At 39.1% G+C, this 16245-nt stretch overlaps 1 protein-coding gene across 2 annotated transcripts in view; it reads right to left on the reverse strand.

Moving 5' to 3' along the window:
- LSAMP (limbic system associated membrane protein) overlaps window positions 1–16245 on the reverse strand; it is a 2140464-nt gene that overhangs the window by 1770339 nt on the left and 353880 nt on the right. The window lies entirely within an intron of this gene.

The following is a 16245-nucleotide window of genomic DNA, read 5'->3' on the forward strand; positions in this document are numbered from 1 at the left end:
ATTGTGCTTAGCACTTAAGGTTAGGAACTTTAACCTCTGTTATAGTAAACTAGTTACCGGCACAGCTTTTCTCTAGAAGCTTCTTCTTCTTCAGTGCTGTGGAGGCAGGACATTCCAAACACTCACCGGTTCTTGCTGGCTTCACTGATTCGGTGTTGCCCTGTGAGTAACAAACTACAAATCTCTGACGCAAGCAAGTATGGGGATTCTTCCCAGTCAGCAGAGACTCACAAAACACACTGTACAGCCTAACTTCAAGATTAAGTATGTGAAGACAATTGTTGATAACTGTCATAATTAATGTGGAGAAATTAGGTGATTTGAGCAACTAGGAGGTACAGCTATTTTGACTGTTTTTTTTTTAAATCTCTGTTACATCTCTCCTTCAAGAAGAAGGAGAACCACATTTTTCCTCTGGAAAATGTAGAACACAAAGGACAAAAATGACAAAACCACACACATTGCAGTAATGTAGACTGGTGAAAAAAGCAAGAACCTTGTGATGAAAGGCCTTTCAAGACTTCTATCCATAGTTTGGCATGTAGCAAATTTGTTTTAAAAAAATGTCCAAAGGACATCAAGTCTCCATGTCTTGGTTACCTCATCTGAAAATAGAAAGATGCGAGCACTTTTCATCTTGGTTTGTCTTTGGTTCTTTTATTCTTTGGTTCTAAAACAAAGCTGCTTGGGTTCCTTTATGTAGTGCTTGCACTGTTCCTTCCACTCCACAGCAGGGCCCAAGGTTCCTTGCTTTGTGTGAGTGCTACCAAATCAATGAACTAGACTTGGATTCTCTCTTCACGCTGTCATCTCTGTACATTTGATATCCCCTAGTCTCTCCAGGATTGAAACATGAATTTCTTTAAAAAAAAAAAAAAAGATTGCCATTCACCCTATTAAAAAAAAAAAGAGCCAGTCTAAGTATAAAGCACCGTAACATTGCTCCTTTGTCCTTGTTCCGAATAAAGCCAAGGCTTCCCAGGTGGCCCCAAGACCACTAAACATTGCAAACAAAAAGCCAGTTCCCTAGAAAGACAAATTCTCACAAGCTGCATAGCCTATGAATAGAAGATGAAGAGTAGGATGTCAAAGTATGGAGACCTTGGCAGGAGGGACTCCTGGCTATCAGGACTGCTGTTACAACTTTCCATCAGGTATCAGATATCTAAGATCTAAATCTCAAGTGACAGCACATGTTGGTGATGATGTGGAGAAAGGGGAACACTCCTTCATTGCTATTGGGAGCGCAAATTGCACAGCCACTTTTTAAATCAATCTGCTGCTTTCTCAGAAAATTGGGAATAGTGTTACCTCAACAAGCGGGCACAACACTCCTGGGCATATAACTGCAAGATACTTCACCATACAACAAGGCCATTTGCTCAACTATGTTCATAGCAGCTTTATTTGTAATAACCAGAATCTAGTAATAACCTAGATGTCCCCCAACTGAAGAATGGATAATGAAACTGTGGTACATTTACACAATGGAATACTACTCAGCTATTAAAAAACAAGGAAATCTTGAAATTTGCAGGCAAATAGAAGGATCTAGAAGTGATCATCCTGAATGAGGTAACCTATACCCTCAAAGACATACATGGTATATACTCACTTATAAGTGGATATTAGCCCAACATAGGTGTCCTCTGAGAGACTTCACCCAGTGGGGGATCAGGACAGTTACTGGTACTGGAAGCTGGACTCTGGGCAGAGCCCTGAGGGTTGTAGGGAGGAGATGGGCGATGGAAGGTCCAGAATGGAGCAGGAGGTCCACAAGGAGACCATCGAGGCCTGCAGATCTGGACACAGGGTGGCCTGCACAAATGGTTGCACCAGCCAAGGACAATGCATATGGAGAACCAAGTCCCCCTGTTCAGATGAAACCAATGGAATGCTGATTCTCCACTAGGGGTGGGGGTGACTGCTGTTGAATCTTTGAGAAGCACTCGGTGGACCATGATTTTGTCACTGCCCCTTGGCAAGATGGTATAGTAGGCACACAGAGGAAGGGAATGCAAGCTATCCTGATAAGACCTAATAGGCTGGGGTCAGAGAGTTGGGGTAGGAGGGCACTGCCATCAGAGGTCTAGGTGAGGGGAATATGCAGAAGAGGGAGTGAGGGCAGGGCGGGAATGGGAAGTTAAAAGGGAGTGAATAACAATTGGGATGTAATGTGAATAAATTATGTTAAATAAAATATACATATATAAAAAAAAAGAAAGGGGGAAATGCAGCCAAACAAATACTGTACTTGTAACTCCAAATTTGTCTTTTCTCTAGGAAGGAAAAATAAAAATAAAACCACATAGCCTATATGTGCCACTAAATAATCCTCACAACACCCAGCATCTCACACAGATGACAGCCTTTCTCATTTTTTTCCCATTGCCTGAGAAGAAACACTGTATATATTTTTTTAAAAATACCTGTTATAGCACTTCTCAGGTGCTACAGGTCAGGTCAAATGCCACCTAAATTGTAATGATCCTTCTACTGGGTTATATCTGGAATGAAGAAGACAGGACACAGATAAAATATAGGTAAAGGCACAGGGTATGCACTGTAGCCAGAAGAATGCAGTGAGCATGGCATTTCAGGACACACAAATTGTCATTAACTCTCCGTTCTCAATCAGCTTGACCCCAGGAGAAAAAGGACTGCAAGCTCCCCCGCATGAGAAAATAAGCAGAACTTTCAAAACCAAAAAGCTACACCCTTTGCCTGCCGTTTCCCACTTTCTCTTTCACTGTTAGTGCTAGTAATTGTTGCTAGTATTGCATTGGAGTGAGACATCTGTGTTTCCCTCTTTATCATGGGCTTGGATTTGGGATCTGACAATCATCATCATGTGTCCAGGGACTGAACCATACCAGATGTGCCCCGACTTAAAGAGGAATGAAAAACCAAGTAAGTTCAAGGAAAAGGGGCAGGAGAATCAATGATTTTAAAATGTCAATCCTCCAGACTACAGCTAGCCTGTTTTAGCTAAGTGTTATTTAATAAACAGTACTATTCTTTATGTATGTAAATGTATTTCCGTTCCAACAGGTATTCATATGATAAGCACAGTTATTTTCTATCAACTACAAACCATCTTCCAAGCAGAAAGATGTTGAAGACCACACAGTGCGAACTTTAGAAAAACACTTGGGAGAGATACCTCATGAGCAAATATCAATACAAGGCTGAAGTAAATAATTTTACTGAGATTAACCTCTGCCTGGCCGTCCTGACGTATTTGCTATAAATAACATAACCTTATTTGATTACCACAGAGACCCTGTAAAGGCATAACACTATTGTCAACACTCTTAAGATGTTGATGTACAGACTAAGAGTTTATGCAGCCTTTGCAAGGCACTCTACAGAGTTGGAGCTATTCACTCTGTCCAATCAGAAGCCAATGTTCTGAAGCAGAAGGGGCAGAGCAAAAATTCCCATCTTTGCTGCATCATTTACATCAAGATGAGAAAAAAAAATACTCCTGTAAGCAAATTAGGACGTTCGTGTCAACCATGGAGAGGGAGTGGTAGAGAGGAAAGGAGCAATGAACTGTAAGTTATGAAGAATGACAGGCTTTCAGCCTTGACTAGGCAACTAGTAATTTCACTTAAAAACAAGCGAGTCACAGCATCTTCCCATGCCTCAGTGGTGAAAGAGAGACGTGTGTGTGTGTGTGTGTGTGTGTGTGTGTGTGTGTGTGTGTGTGTGTGTGTGTGTGTGAACGAATCTGCGCAGCATGTGGCCATAAGAACTGGAGAAGAGTTGGGAAAAAAATGAATGTGAGTCTGAGTTCCAGGACATGCAGTTTACGTAAGTAACACGAGGCCTTCAGATTCTCTCCCTGTAAAATCACTGGCTGACCTAAGTCCTGGGTTGCTGTGATGGAAAGTGAGACAAAGATACGTTCTTCCTTGGGAGAACTGTAATGCCTTGCTCTAGTTTGGGCAATGAATACCCTCTAATTTCATGCCCCAGCCTGTGACTGTATTAGAAAAAGATAAAACCTTCAGGGTGGAAGAGGTTTAATTCCAGGAACCACAAAATAGAGGGTCAATGGAGGAATGGAAATAAGGGCAGGAGCATATATGAAAAGAAAACTAAAAGGAGACAATCAAGAGCTGTATGTGAGGAACTACAGAATACTGAATGGTCTCTATATGCCATGTAGCTCAGAGAGATCAAATCCACAGGTGGCATATAACCTAAGATCTGTGGGACTCACATCTCCCTGGACCATAATGAAAAAGTGAGTCTGAAAGCACAGAAATTATTTTGAGAGTAGTCAGTATACCAACTCCCTAAAACACACAATGGTCTCTATATATCTCAATAGTAGCGTAGTATTCAAGCGAAAGAAAATAAATATAGGGTGAGATTGGAAATAAAAGGCTTTCCCAGAACCCAGTCCCAAGTAGAGATGTTATGTGCATAGCTGCGAATACAACTTTTTTTTTTGTTCTTGAACCCAAGTCTGTAATCATTAACTCCATGTTTACACATAATCTCCCCATAACCCCTTTTTGCTATGGTTTCAAAATATGTTTTCCTTAAGGATCATGGGTTGAAAACTCTAATCTACTAAGCAGTAGTGTTCAAAAAATCTTTTAAAATCTTGTGCTAAAATAATCTTGTGAAATTCAGGGAGAGGAAACAATAGATAATGGTGACAGAAATTAGAAAGTGGTCACTATACATCAAGAGCTAATGATCGGAAATGGTTTGGAAGCTTTCTGGGAAGTATGGAATTTCCTCCTCTTTTCTACTGTTGACATAAGTGTTTTCAATCTGTAGAAGTTGCTAAAATTGTATGCTTTATATGCTTTTCTATTTATGTTTTATTTCAATAAATCTATCTCTTAGGAGAAAAAAAAATTAAAATCTTTCAAAGGGCCTCAGGTCACCAAATAGGTTACATCTTTACTATGGGAGTAGCCTCTGTCTCTTGGCTAGATTGCTATGGAAGTGTGCGCAAGGGTAGGAGACATTTCTCCACAGTTAATAGTGTGCACTGCTCCTGAGGAGGACCCAAAGTCAGTTTCTAGAACCTTCTTGAAGGAGATAACAATAGCCATTATATCCAGTTTCATGGGATCCAAGAATCTCTTCCGGCCTCCATAGACACTTACTTTCAAGCACAACATACATACACACGCACACACAACTACATAAAATTTTCTTAAATGTGGGCTCAGCCACTGTTTGCTACATCTTGGGAGCAGGTTCTCTTGCTTTTTCAAATTCCATTTCCTCTATGGTATGCCACAGAAAAGAGTCTGTATTAGTTTTCTTTTCTTGTTTTTCTTGTCACTGGTAACACAAAATATATGCTAGAATCCATTTTTAATGTTTAATTTTTTACTTAATTAATTTATTCAGATTACAAGTCAATTGTTATCCCATCACTTGTATCCTCCCATTCCTCCCTCCCTCCTGCTTTCACCCTATTCCCCTTCCCTAAGTCTAAGATGGAGGGGGAACCTCCTCCCCCACTATATGGTCATTGGCTATCAAGTTTCATCTTGGTAGCCTGCCTACTCTTTCTCTGAGTGCCAGCAGGCCTCCCCACAAAGGGGAAGTGGCCAAATGTGGGGCACCAGATATAACTAATTTTTAAACACTTAGTATGTTTCATAGATCAAGGGTTTTAGGGTGTCATGAAGTATGAGGTGTCTAGTCACATTGAGTCTGCAGTCAGTTGACAGAAAGAGATGCATGTTGATGCAGAGCTGGTTTCTCCTCCACCACCACAACCCCCTTGAATTTGATGACACACCAGTAGTGTGTCTCATAGGTGACTCCAAATCTGATCAAGCTGACAGTGAAGAGAGACCATCACCCAGGGTCTCACCAGGTGCTAATGTGTTGATTCTGGCTTTCCCAGCCTCCATAAATGTGAGTAAGTTTTTTACTATACAGCAGTGTGTAAGATTAAACAATAATACCACAATATTGATGAGACACAAATTGACTCAGATTCTGTCGGCAATAGAGCACAGCTCTGTTTTCTATATATTCCTTCAATTCTTTCAACTCTAAAAGCCACTTCATTTCCTCCTCCTGGTTTTTAAGATGTGAATGAAATAAGCTCACTGGCTGGTTATCTGTTTTCTCCCTAGAAACATAAAAATACTCTCAATATGTTCTTTATTCTCAAGCTTGGCTGCTTTTTCTGAGCCCTAGGGTGGTCTTTCTCATAGTTTTCTAATCCATTTATCTCTGGGACCTAAGGCTTGTCCTGTAAAAATTGTCCCTTGCCTGAAACTATTTTCTCCTTGGCATTTATTCATGTTTAAAGTTATGTTACCATTTTCCTAGAGTCCCAACTAAGTATTCAAAAACAAATCCATGTGAGACAACTGGAAGATACATGGCAGTCAGATTCTTTCACAAGTAAGCTACATTCATTGTTTCCTACTTCTCTATGGCACTGGGCTTCTTCCAAGTACGTTTATTACGAGACCCATTCACTTGGTCACTCATTCCTGTCCAAAACTCTAGCATTCATATATCCATCCTCACCTCTGTCACTCATGGCTACTACCCTGATTCCAGTTGTACAACTTCCACTCACCACATTTGTGTAATTGGTACACTTATTTGATTCAACAACTTACATTTGATCTTTAGCAGTTGGATGCTCCATTTATCTTCAAGTGGTTTTAAAATCAAATCGGTACCCTAGTAAATAACATGTTTTTCAGCTTTCCAATCTAAGAAGACAAATGCTCCAAAAGCATTTAAGCCTGCAAGTCACTGCTTATAAGTGTTTTTGTATTTTACCCTAATGGACATTTTATCCATTCTCAATGCTTTTTCACTGGGTGTGCTCCTGTATCATCCACTCTATGCCATGTCCTGCTTTTTCTTTCATGCTCCTATAATATTTTAATAACGTTAAGTATTCAAAAAAAATCTATGTAAGACAATTTGAAGATACATGGCAGTCAGATTCTTTCAACTTTAAGATCCTTATAAACTTTAAGCTCTGTTTTCCCTACCTTCCATTTGCTCATCTATAACTATAATCATCACACATATTGTATGCATATCTAATTAGTGTGCAATGTACAACATAAATGCAGATTATTAAGTGGGAATAATTTGTCCCCCAAGAGCCTTGTAATGATGTAAATTCATGCCTTCTGTGTCTCACCTTTTAGTCTATGCTCAACTTGAGAAAATAGACAAGCATCTCATCATGACCTAAAGGTTTCAGGTTCGTGGACAATAGTCTTATGTAAACAAATTCAAGTGTCTCTTCTTATCCTCTTCCCCATCCATCAAGCTAAGAATCCTGAAGCTATTACAGATGCTCCCTAGCCCACCTCCCATGCCTAGTGTTGCTAATCTTGGCAGCTCTAGTCACCTTCCTTTTTCTTAATGAGAGATACGTCTATGATAGATCATATTTCTGAAGCGGCAGAAGGGCAGTGTTCGACTTACACCTGCCTCCTTTGAGACATACCTATAGAGCCTTTTGCAGAGAAAGGCACCTGCTCTTGGAGAGGTGCCCAGGGCTCAGGAGTACTAGTCAGCATCAAGACAAAGCTCTCTCAGAATTCAGTGTGTCTCCATTTTTCTCTCCATAAGTTAAGTTGCAAATATGGCAGAAACAGGAAAATTATAGGACTAGCTCTGCATGGACATAGAGATGATTATAGGATGGAAGGAAAATATTATAGAAGAAGAAGAGGAAGAGGAGGAGGAGGAAGAGGAAAAGGAGGAGGAGGAGGAGGGGGAGGAGGAAGAGGAAACAATGTAAAGGACAGTATTAACATGACCGGAAAATATGGCTGATAATTGGTTCTGTAATCATTTGACAAATGTTTACCATGTCTCAGAAATTAACATTCCAACTGTTAAAAAAGAGGACCACTTTAGATTATGATCTGGATTTTTTCAGCATTTATATTTTATATTTTTAAGGAGGAAACCATCATAGACAAAACAGCATAGAGAGCAAGAATAAGCATGACTGATACAGACGGAAATAGCTCCGATCCATTCCTATGTCTCCACTCCTTTTTCAATTAACATATGACACTTACATATTTATTGGGGTACAGCTGGATATTTTGATAATGTAGGCAACATGTGATGAAGAAATCAAGCATATTTACATAATCTTCCATATGTATGCTGAGAACACTCAAAAGGCTTTTTTGTGGCTATGTCAAAATACACAGTATTTCTTTTTGTCAGTTATAGTCACCCTACTTTGCTATTGAAACAGAATTTATTTTTCCCATCAAACTTCGATTTGGTTCCTGTTAATCAACCCCTCTTTATCTCTCCTCACTTTTATCTTTTCTAGCTTCTGGTAACAACTTTTCTAAATTTTACTCCTATACTATCAACTACATCAGAATCCACAAGTAAATGAAGACTTGTGTCAATTTCCTGTTCCTGGTTTACTCCTTTTCATCCTATGTTGAGAAAGCTTAAAATAGAACTGTGTAGGATAGGGATGAAGTAACTCAATGGCAAATCACTTGTTTATCCTTGATGGGGCCCTGGGCTTGATCTCAAGTAATAAAAAAACAAAAACAATAAAATTAAATAAATGTTCCACTCCTCTTTCTTATCACTCATTCGGTCCTTATTGTATCGTCTGTAATTCAGCCACGGCTGCCACTGAGGCCCATTTGGGCATTCTAGGGGAACAAACAGTATCACGCTTATTTCTTCCTTGTCAAGGAATGACAGAGGAAAACCATTTCAGAGATGCTCGTGAACTTGGCAGTAGAAAGAGTATGGAGTAGAGGAGATAAGAAGATTGAATTAGCATTGTGCTCCCTCTTATTAAGAATTCCGTTCCTTTCAGGTCGGCAGAACCCTACATTATTAATTTGCTATCACCTGACTGGAGCTTGACTAGTGGTACACTGCAAACCAGAAATCTTTGCTTTACTAGGCAAACAATGTAGCAGCCAGCCAGGCCTGCTCAGCCTGTGTTTGGATGACTTGATGTGCGTTAGGAGTACTCAAGTTGAGATCAGTGACCTCATAGAATGCCAAGTCTCACATACCCACTGATCTTTTTCTAGATCAAAGGTGCTTAATCCATAAACATGGTATTTGAAAGAAGAAAATCCCAAGCGCAGCTCATTATCATAGCTTTCTTCCTCTCTTTCTAACCACATTTGATCAGCATCTATATGCACTGAGGAAAGATATGTGCTCTGAATAGGTCTCTCAGGCTGCTACAAAGCAGAGGGGAAATGAGAATTGTTGCATTTTATTCATGGCTTATGGCTGTGTATAACTTAGATTTAATATTTAGAATATTACGTCAGAATTTATGGCAGCTGACAATCATTGTGATTGTCATGGTTCCTACCATGATTTCCTCAGCCGTCTCTCTCTCTCTCTCTCTCTCTCTCTCTCTCTCTCTCTCTCTCTCTCTCTCTCTCTCTCTCTCTCTCTCTCCCACACACACACACACACAGGAATTCTCTCACACAGGGGCAGAAGGTCATGAATGAAAAGAGCAGACACTAGAGACAAAAGTGATTTGGCCAAACTCACAAATGATTTCAAGCTATCTCATCACATTAGCTAAAATAAATCTATCTTTTCCCCCCTCAGTGTGGATTTCTTATGCCTTTTTTTCTGACTTTCCTTCCATTGTTCTACAAGGAGAAGGAAATTACACAGTAAAAAGTCAATTAGTTCACTTGCCAAATGTTCTGCCTGATGGCATTAGGCACCCATGTGTGCAATTACTTGCCTTTACCCATTTGTGTAAGACCATGATAAGGACTGTCGGACATCCTCATGAAGTGGTCAAGAATGGGACACCAGGACATAAATGAATGGCAGCAGACAGTAAAGGTAATAAAGATGGTGGCAACAAAGGAGATATTACAATCTCTCAAGTGCTTCCTACATGGCAAGGTTAGTAATGAAAATTGTGCCTTAACTATCATTTGATCCATCAACTTCATAGTACAGAGGCACTCATAAAAATAAGTCACAGCAAATACTGGAAGCCACTCATCTGTTTTCATCTAATTACTAATGTTATAAATTTTGCTGCTACTTTTATTATTGCTATGAAAAAAATGACTGACAAAATAATTTAAGAAAACAGTCAATTCTCTCTCTGATGGTTTAGTATGGTCTACAGTCTACCACAGAGGGAATGGCATGACAGCAGGCATGTGCATGTGAAGCATCTGGTCACCTTGCCTATGGAGTCAGAGAGTAAAACAGTGGTGGCACTCAGTTTGCATCCACTAAGATCTCAGCAATAGCTGGGGCCGCCCACACTCAGGGTGAGTCTTTACTGTTCATCTGAACCTCTCTGGAAACACCTGCAAAGACACCCTAAAGGAATGTTTCCTAAGTGATTTAAATTTTGGCAAATTAAAAAGGACTCACACAAAATTTCATCACAAAATAAGTAGCTAAGAGTTACAGTTCTAGAATTAGGCAACCAGGGATTAACTTTCAGCTTTAGTTCTCACTGTTGATGTAATCACAGAAATTCTTTAATCTCCCTACTATTACTAAAGTAAACTATATTGTGTATACTTTATTTACTGCAGTGTAAGAACTGAACATTTCATGTATGGCCATTTCCCAATAGCAAGCATTGCTACAATGCACTCATGCAGCACAAGTTCTAAATAAAATACAGTATTATCTTTATCTCCATATCATTTTGTCACCCTACTAGCCCACCATCTTCATTAAGCAAAGTACTTTGACCTCTATGTCCTCATCTTCATGTTTAAAGCAAAATACTAATTTTTCTCACCAGTAAACACTTCTCTTGTATGGTTTGTACCATTGCCATTCATTATATAATAAAGCTTGACAGAATTTCCAGGTTTGTCACTCAAATATTTTGTTTGTAACCTGGTATAATTCTATTGGTGACCAACATCATTCTTCAATGAAATAAACTATGATTCATTCACTAGAACTGGGGAAGAGTATATTAAAAATAATCTTGAAATAACAGCTGAAGAAATAAAGAAATGTTTACAAATGAACACACTGAAGGGGCATGTAGAAGAAACATAGGACAAAAAAGAAAGAATTCCCATGCCTATGGCAGCACACCTTAAGCATCTAAATAAATTAGCATATGATGACCACCTTAAATATAAGAGAAACATTGTGAGTGAAAGTTATATACATAAATTATTAAGTAAATGAGATAAACTTAATATTCAGAAGAATTACTAATCACTTATGTAAATTATTCCACTTTAAGTAAATATATAACCTACCACTTCTTTAGTTTTATTTTCACATAGTGACTTTTCTCCAAAATCTGCACTGTGGATGGAAGAGTAGTGATAAACACTTCCTCTATACTTACTGTCAATGAGTTATATGGATGTATGCACTCTTGAAAATACATATATATTTTTGTCTCCAGAATAATATTTCTCACTCTATGAGAAAAATAATAACCCACTTACAACTGGTGGACATTCTACAAAATATCTGATCAGTACTGACTAGTCGTCAGAAGAATGGAGAGTCTGAGAAATTATTGTAGTCTAGGTGAGCCAGAGTTAATATGGCGTGGGACAAGACTCCAGAACTAAGATAACTACTGCTTATAGCAGGGTATATGCTACATTCTTCACAGGTATAGCCACAGAAAAGTTATCCTTGCTTTACTAAGTTAACTTTTGCACATAAAAGTATAAGTAATTCTAATTATGTTCAATCAGCCACACATCAAGAAGAGATGAAAGTCAGAAGGGAACTCATTGAGAAACATTCAGAGGATGGGGTGGGGCAGCAATGAGGCAAAGGTATTAGATGAAAAATTACTTAAGTACATTATATAAATGTATGAAAATGTCAAAAAAAAATTTAAACACTAGAAAGAAAGGTGTGCATTTTAAACATTTTACTTAATAAAAACATATCAATATTATTTCAATATTTGTAACAATGCACTAATTTAGAGAATGGAGCTAATCATCAGGGTGATCTTTGAAATATTTGTGCATCTCTAAAGTGTTTTAAAATAAGGACATTAAAGATTAAAATGTATTTCTAAAAGGCAGATATGCCTTGTAACTTCATGAGAAGTGACGGACAATTGTTAGTAACAGAGGTGTTCAGCAGAGGTTCTGGGTTCAAGCAGAGGAGCTCTGTGTTTTAAACTGGACTTTGCTATTCATGTTTTCTTCCTCTTTATTTCCCAGGGTCCCCAATAAATTGGGAGTGGGAACCTCAGTCAAAAGAGAAACCTGTTGACCTATACCCAGAAAAACTATAGTGAGACTTTGAGGTTTAAAAAAAAAAAAAAGTGTCCAGGAAGCTGAGTTTGAGGTAGTGTGTTTCTCTACGTACCCTGTCCGTTGGAAACAGGTTACTCTAGTTGACTCTCAAAATATTATTATATTTTCCTCAATCAGGAATGATGGAGGCCCACCACAAACTAAGTATAGTCTCTAGACTATTTGCAAAGAGCACAATTTCTCATCACAAATATACAAACAAGTCCCAAAAGAAGTGGTAGAGGTGAGAAGGAAGTTAACCTGAGCACTAGATGGGGAGACGAGGGAATCTGCTTAGCTAAGCAACGGAAAGAGAACGACTAGGAAGACCAGGTCTCAGTTGGGGTCCCGAGGAGAGATGTATGCATTTACTATTCCCTCATTCCCCAGGTCTCAGTATCAGCAAAAGACAGAGTATGGTCTGTGACCGCCAGGCAATCAGAAAAGCTGCCAAGTCAAGGGAACTTGGTGGAGTGAAATGATGTGGCAATTCCCTCTTAGCTGAAGGATGAGCCTATGCTTGCAGAATGGGAGGGTGGAGGGAGCTGTGCGCACGATAGCTCTTTTTAACTCAAAGGTGTATTTACAAGCCTGAGACCAGCACCTTTCAACCCTGGGCCCTCCTCCCTCTCCTACTCCTGGAGCTATGAGTAGGAGAAGCCCATATATTATATCTCAGGCAAGTGAGCTGACTGCGAAAAAGGCAGAGCTGATTTATTTCTCTTTCGTGGAGTACAGCTCTATAGGCATCTGTGGTTCGCTGCAAAAGCTGTGCGTACAGGTGTTAAGGTTGTACCTCCCAGAAGTATGGTACCTGCTCAGAGATGATTTTTCCCACAAAGACAGATTATGCCAATGTCTCCATTCCCTCGCCTTGGCCATGGCAACAGCCCCTCTTGATTTCCCATGAAGCCACGTGTAACAATAGGCTCAAAATTCAGCAACAGCTTCTTTCTTATGTCCCCAGACTGCCCTGATTCTGCAGCCTCTTCCGACCCACCAGGCCTTCCGTTCTAATTTTCCTACAGTTAGTTTCATATCCACACAATATGTCTATCTGTTCACTTCATCATTCAGAGTATTCTGTCAGCCTGGAACAACAGCCCCTCCCAGTATCTCTGTCTACATACTGCATGCTTCTTCAGCCTCCGACTGCTTAGGCTTTCATTAGAGTCTCATTCCATGCTTTCTTTCAAATGCCATTTAGGTGATGATTGCATTATTTTCATTTTGTGTGTGTGTGTGTGTGTGTGTGTGTATACATGTGTGGATGAAAGTATAGATGAATACATTGGTGAGCATTTCTCTGTGTGCTGAGTGGTTACAGAAAAGAGGATGCCATAGTGTGCAATCTACACTATTATTATTATTACTATTACTACTACTACTACTACTACTACTACTATTATTATTATTATTATTATTATTATTATTATTATTATTATTATTTTAGATCAAGACTCTCACTGGTTTAAAATTTGCTAGGTAAGCTAGGCTATTTGACCCCTTGGGTATTCTTGTCTCTGTATTCTTAATCCTGGCATATAAGTATGCACCACCATGTTGTTTTAGGTGTAGAGCAGTGGTTTTGTGACTAAGGTGTATGTGTGTTTGTGCATTTGTTTGTGTGTGTGCTCATATGTGTGTGCATGCATGTGTGTGTGCACATGTGCATAGGTAGGTCTCTGTAGGTAGATTATGGTTTTTGCAATTTCTCTCCCCTTGGCATAACATGATGTTATCTTAAAGTAGAGATTCACTTAGCCAAGTATTCATGACAAATAGAAATAATGATGATAATAGAAGAAGGAAAAAAGGAGGAGGAGGAGGAGAAGGGGAATAGAATAATACAGATTTAGTGATAGAAGATGGGTTACAAGATTCTCACTTTGAATTCCAGCCATTCTTCCTTCCTTCCCCAATGCCTATCTGCACATGACCTCAGTAGATGCTAGAGCATATAGCAGGGGAAGGAAAATTGAAAGAGTCACTCCAGGATGTATCTTCCATGATGTCATTGTCCATGACAGGATGAGACTGTGCTGCAATGGAGCTTTTATTTACTTATCCATTCTATTATAAATAATTTATCACTAATTTTCTATAATTAAATCCAATAATCCATTGATTTGCTTAATTTGATTTGGTAGAATCTCACTATGGTCTCTCTTTGGTGCCCTCTCTGGAATAAACAGATGTGAATTTATGTCTTTCTTAGAAAGGTAATACACCAATATGTTTTTATGTTGATCATGATGTACATGTAAGAATGAACGTATGTGTGCATGTAGATACCAAAGGGTAACTTCAGCTATTATGTCAGTTACCACCCACCTAGTTTGTTTGTTTTTTAATTTTTTTCTTTATTAATTTATTCTTGTTACATCTCAATGGTTATCCCATCCCTTGTATCCTCCCATTCTTCCCTCCCTCCTCTTTTCCCCTTATTCCCCTCCCCTATGACTGTTCCTGAGGGGGATTACCTCCCCCTGTATATGCTCATAGGGTATCAAGTCTCTTCTTGGTAACCTGCTGTCCTTCCTCTGAGTGCCACCAGGACTCCCCCTCCAGGGGACATGGTCAAAGGTGAGGCACCAGAGTATGTGAGAAAGTAATATCCCACTCTCCACTCTACTGTGGAGAATGTTCTGAATCAAGGTTCCTAATTGTTTTAGGCTAGCAAGTAAGCCCAGAGTTCTGTCTTTCAGTAGGATTACAGATGTGCAATGCCAGAACTAAATATTTTTAAATATATTTTTTTCAGAATCAAACTCAAAGTCCTCATTCTTACATGGCAAGCATCTTATTAATTCAGCTATTTTCAATTATTGTAGAAAGATTATGATTACTATTTTTCACAGGGATCTTATAAAATTTTAAAGGAATTTCATGTCTTTATCTCTCTTTAGTGACTACATCTTCTGTTTCATGGATGACACTGTGTATGTTTATGTGTTTTAGTACCTCAATTTCCAAGGACTAAACACAGATCACAAAGTCAGCTGACTACTAAGAGCCTCAGGGTCCCTCCCTGTAGCAAAGCAAAATGTTCTTGAGTCAAGATGAAAACAAAACAAACAAATAAACAAAACCCCTACTTTTTTTCCTTTTTACATCCCTACATTCTCATCTGGTTAGAAGAGGCCACAAGAGGTGTTATAATAAGCATTTCAAACAATTTCAGAGTCTCCTATCATGGTGCACACATGAAACCCAGCTCTTCAGAGGCCAAGGAGGGAAGATAATATGTTCGAGGCCAGTTAGAGCTACAATTTGAACTGAAAAATCTGACTCAATAAAAATGTAAATCAGTCTATAAATAAGTAGATAGATAGATAGATAGATAGATAGATAGATAGATATAGTAGATAGATAGGTAGATAGATAGATAGATGGATAGATAGATAATAAGCAGCCATTGTTACAAAAAGTGGTCTCTAAGCAGTAGCCACTTTGACTGTCACTGTTGTTATTTATTTTTTTATTTTTATTTCATGTCTGATAACAAACGTTCCCAGGCCATGAGTGCACTATAGACCTTTCCCATCCTAGACACCATCTTAAACTGCCATCTACCAGTTTTCCACTAATGCTTCCTAGCAACATGTTGCCATAGCCACTGCAATGTACCTCTTTCTCCCTGACTCCAAAACTAAATACAGTGCCTGGCCACCTATTCAGAGTGTCCCCTCTTTATCATGGCAAAGAAAGACTAGTCCAGAATACTTTTCTGGAATGGGAGTTCCGGAAGAAAAGAGGGGAATCTTTCATTTCCAATATGCAAAGAGAGTTTCTGGTTCTTTAGTTTTCTGGGGGTTGGAGATGGTTCCATACTAGGTATGTGACTTAGCCTGCCTGCTATCGTGGAGGGATCTAATCAGGAAGAGTAAAATTAGCATTCAAACTTGACTTGTGCCTCAGCATGGTGATGGGGGTCCTGGGCTTGCCTGAGAGGGGGAAGAAGGATGCAAGCCTTTAGCAGATGTAG

The sequence above is a fragment of the Acomys minous genome (genome assembly GCF_964271855.1).
Source record: "Acomys minous genome assembly, chromosome: 11".
Taxonomy (NCBI): domain Eukaryota; kingdom Metazoa; phylum Chordata; class Mammalia; order Rodentia; family Muridae; genus Acomys; species Acomys minous.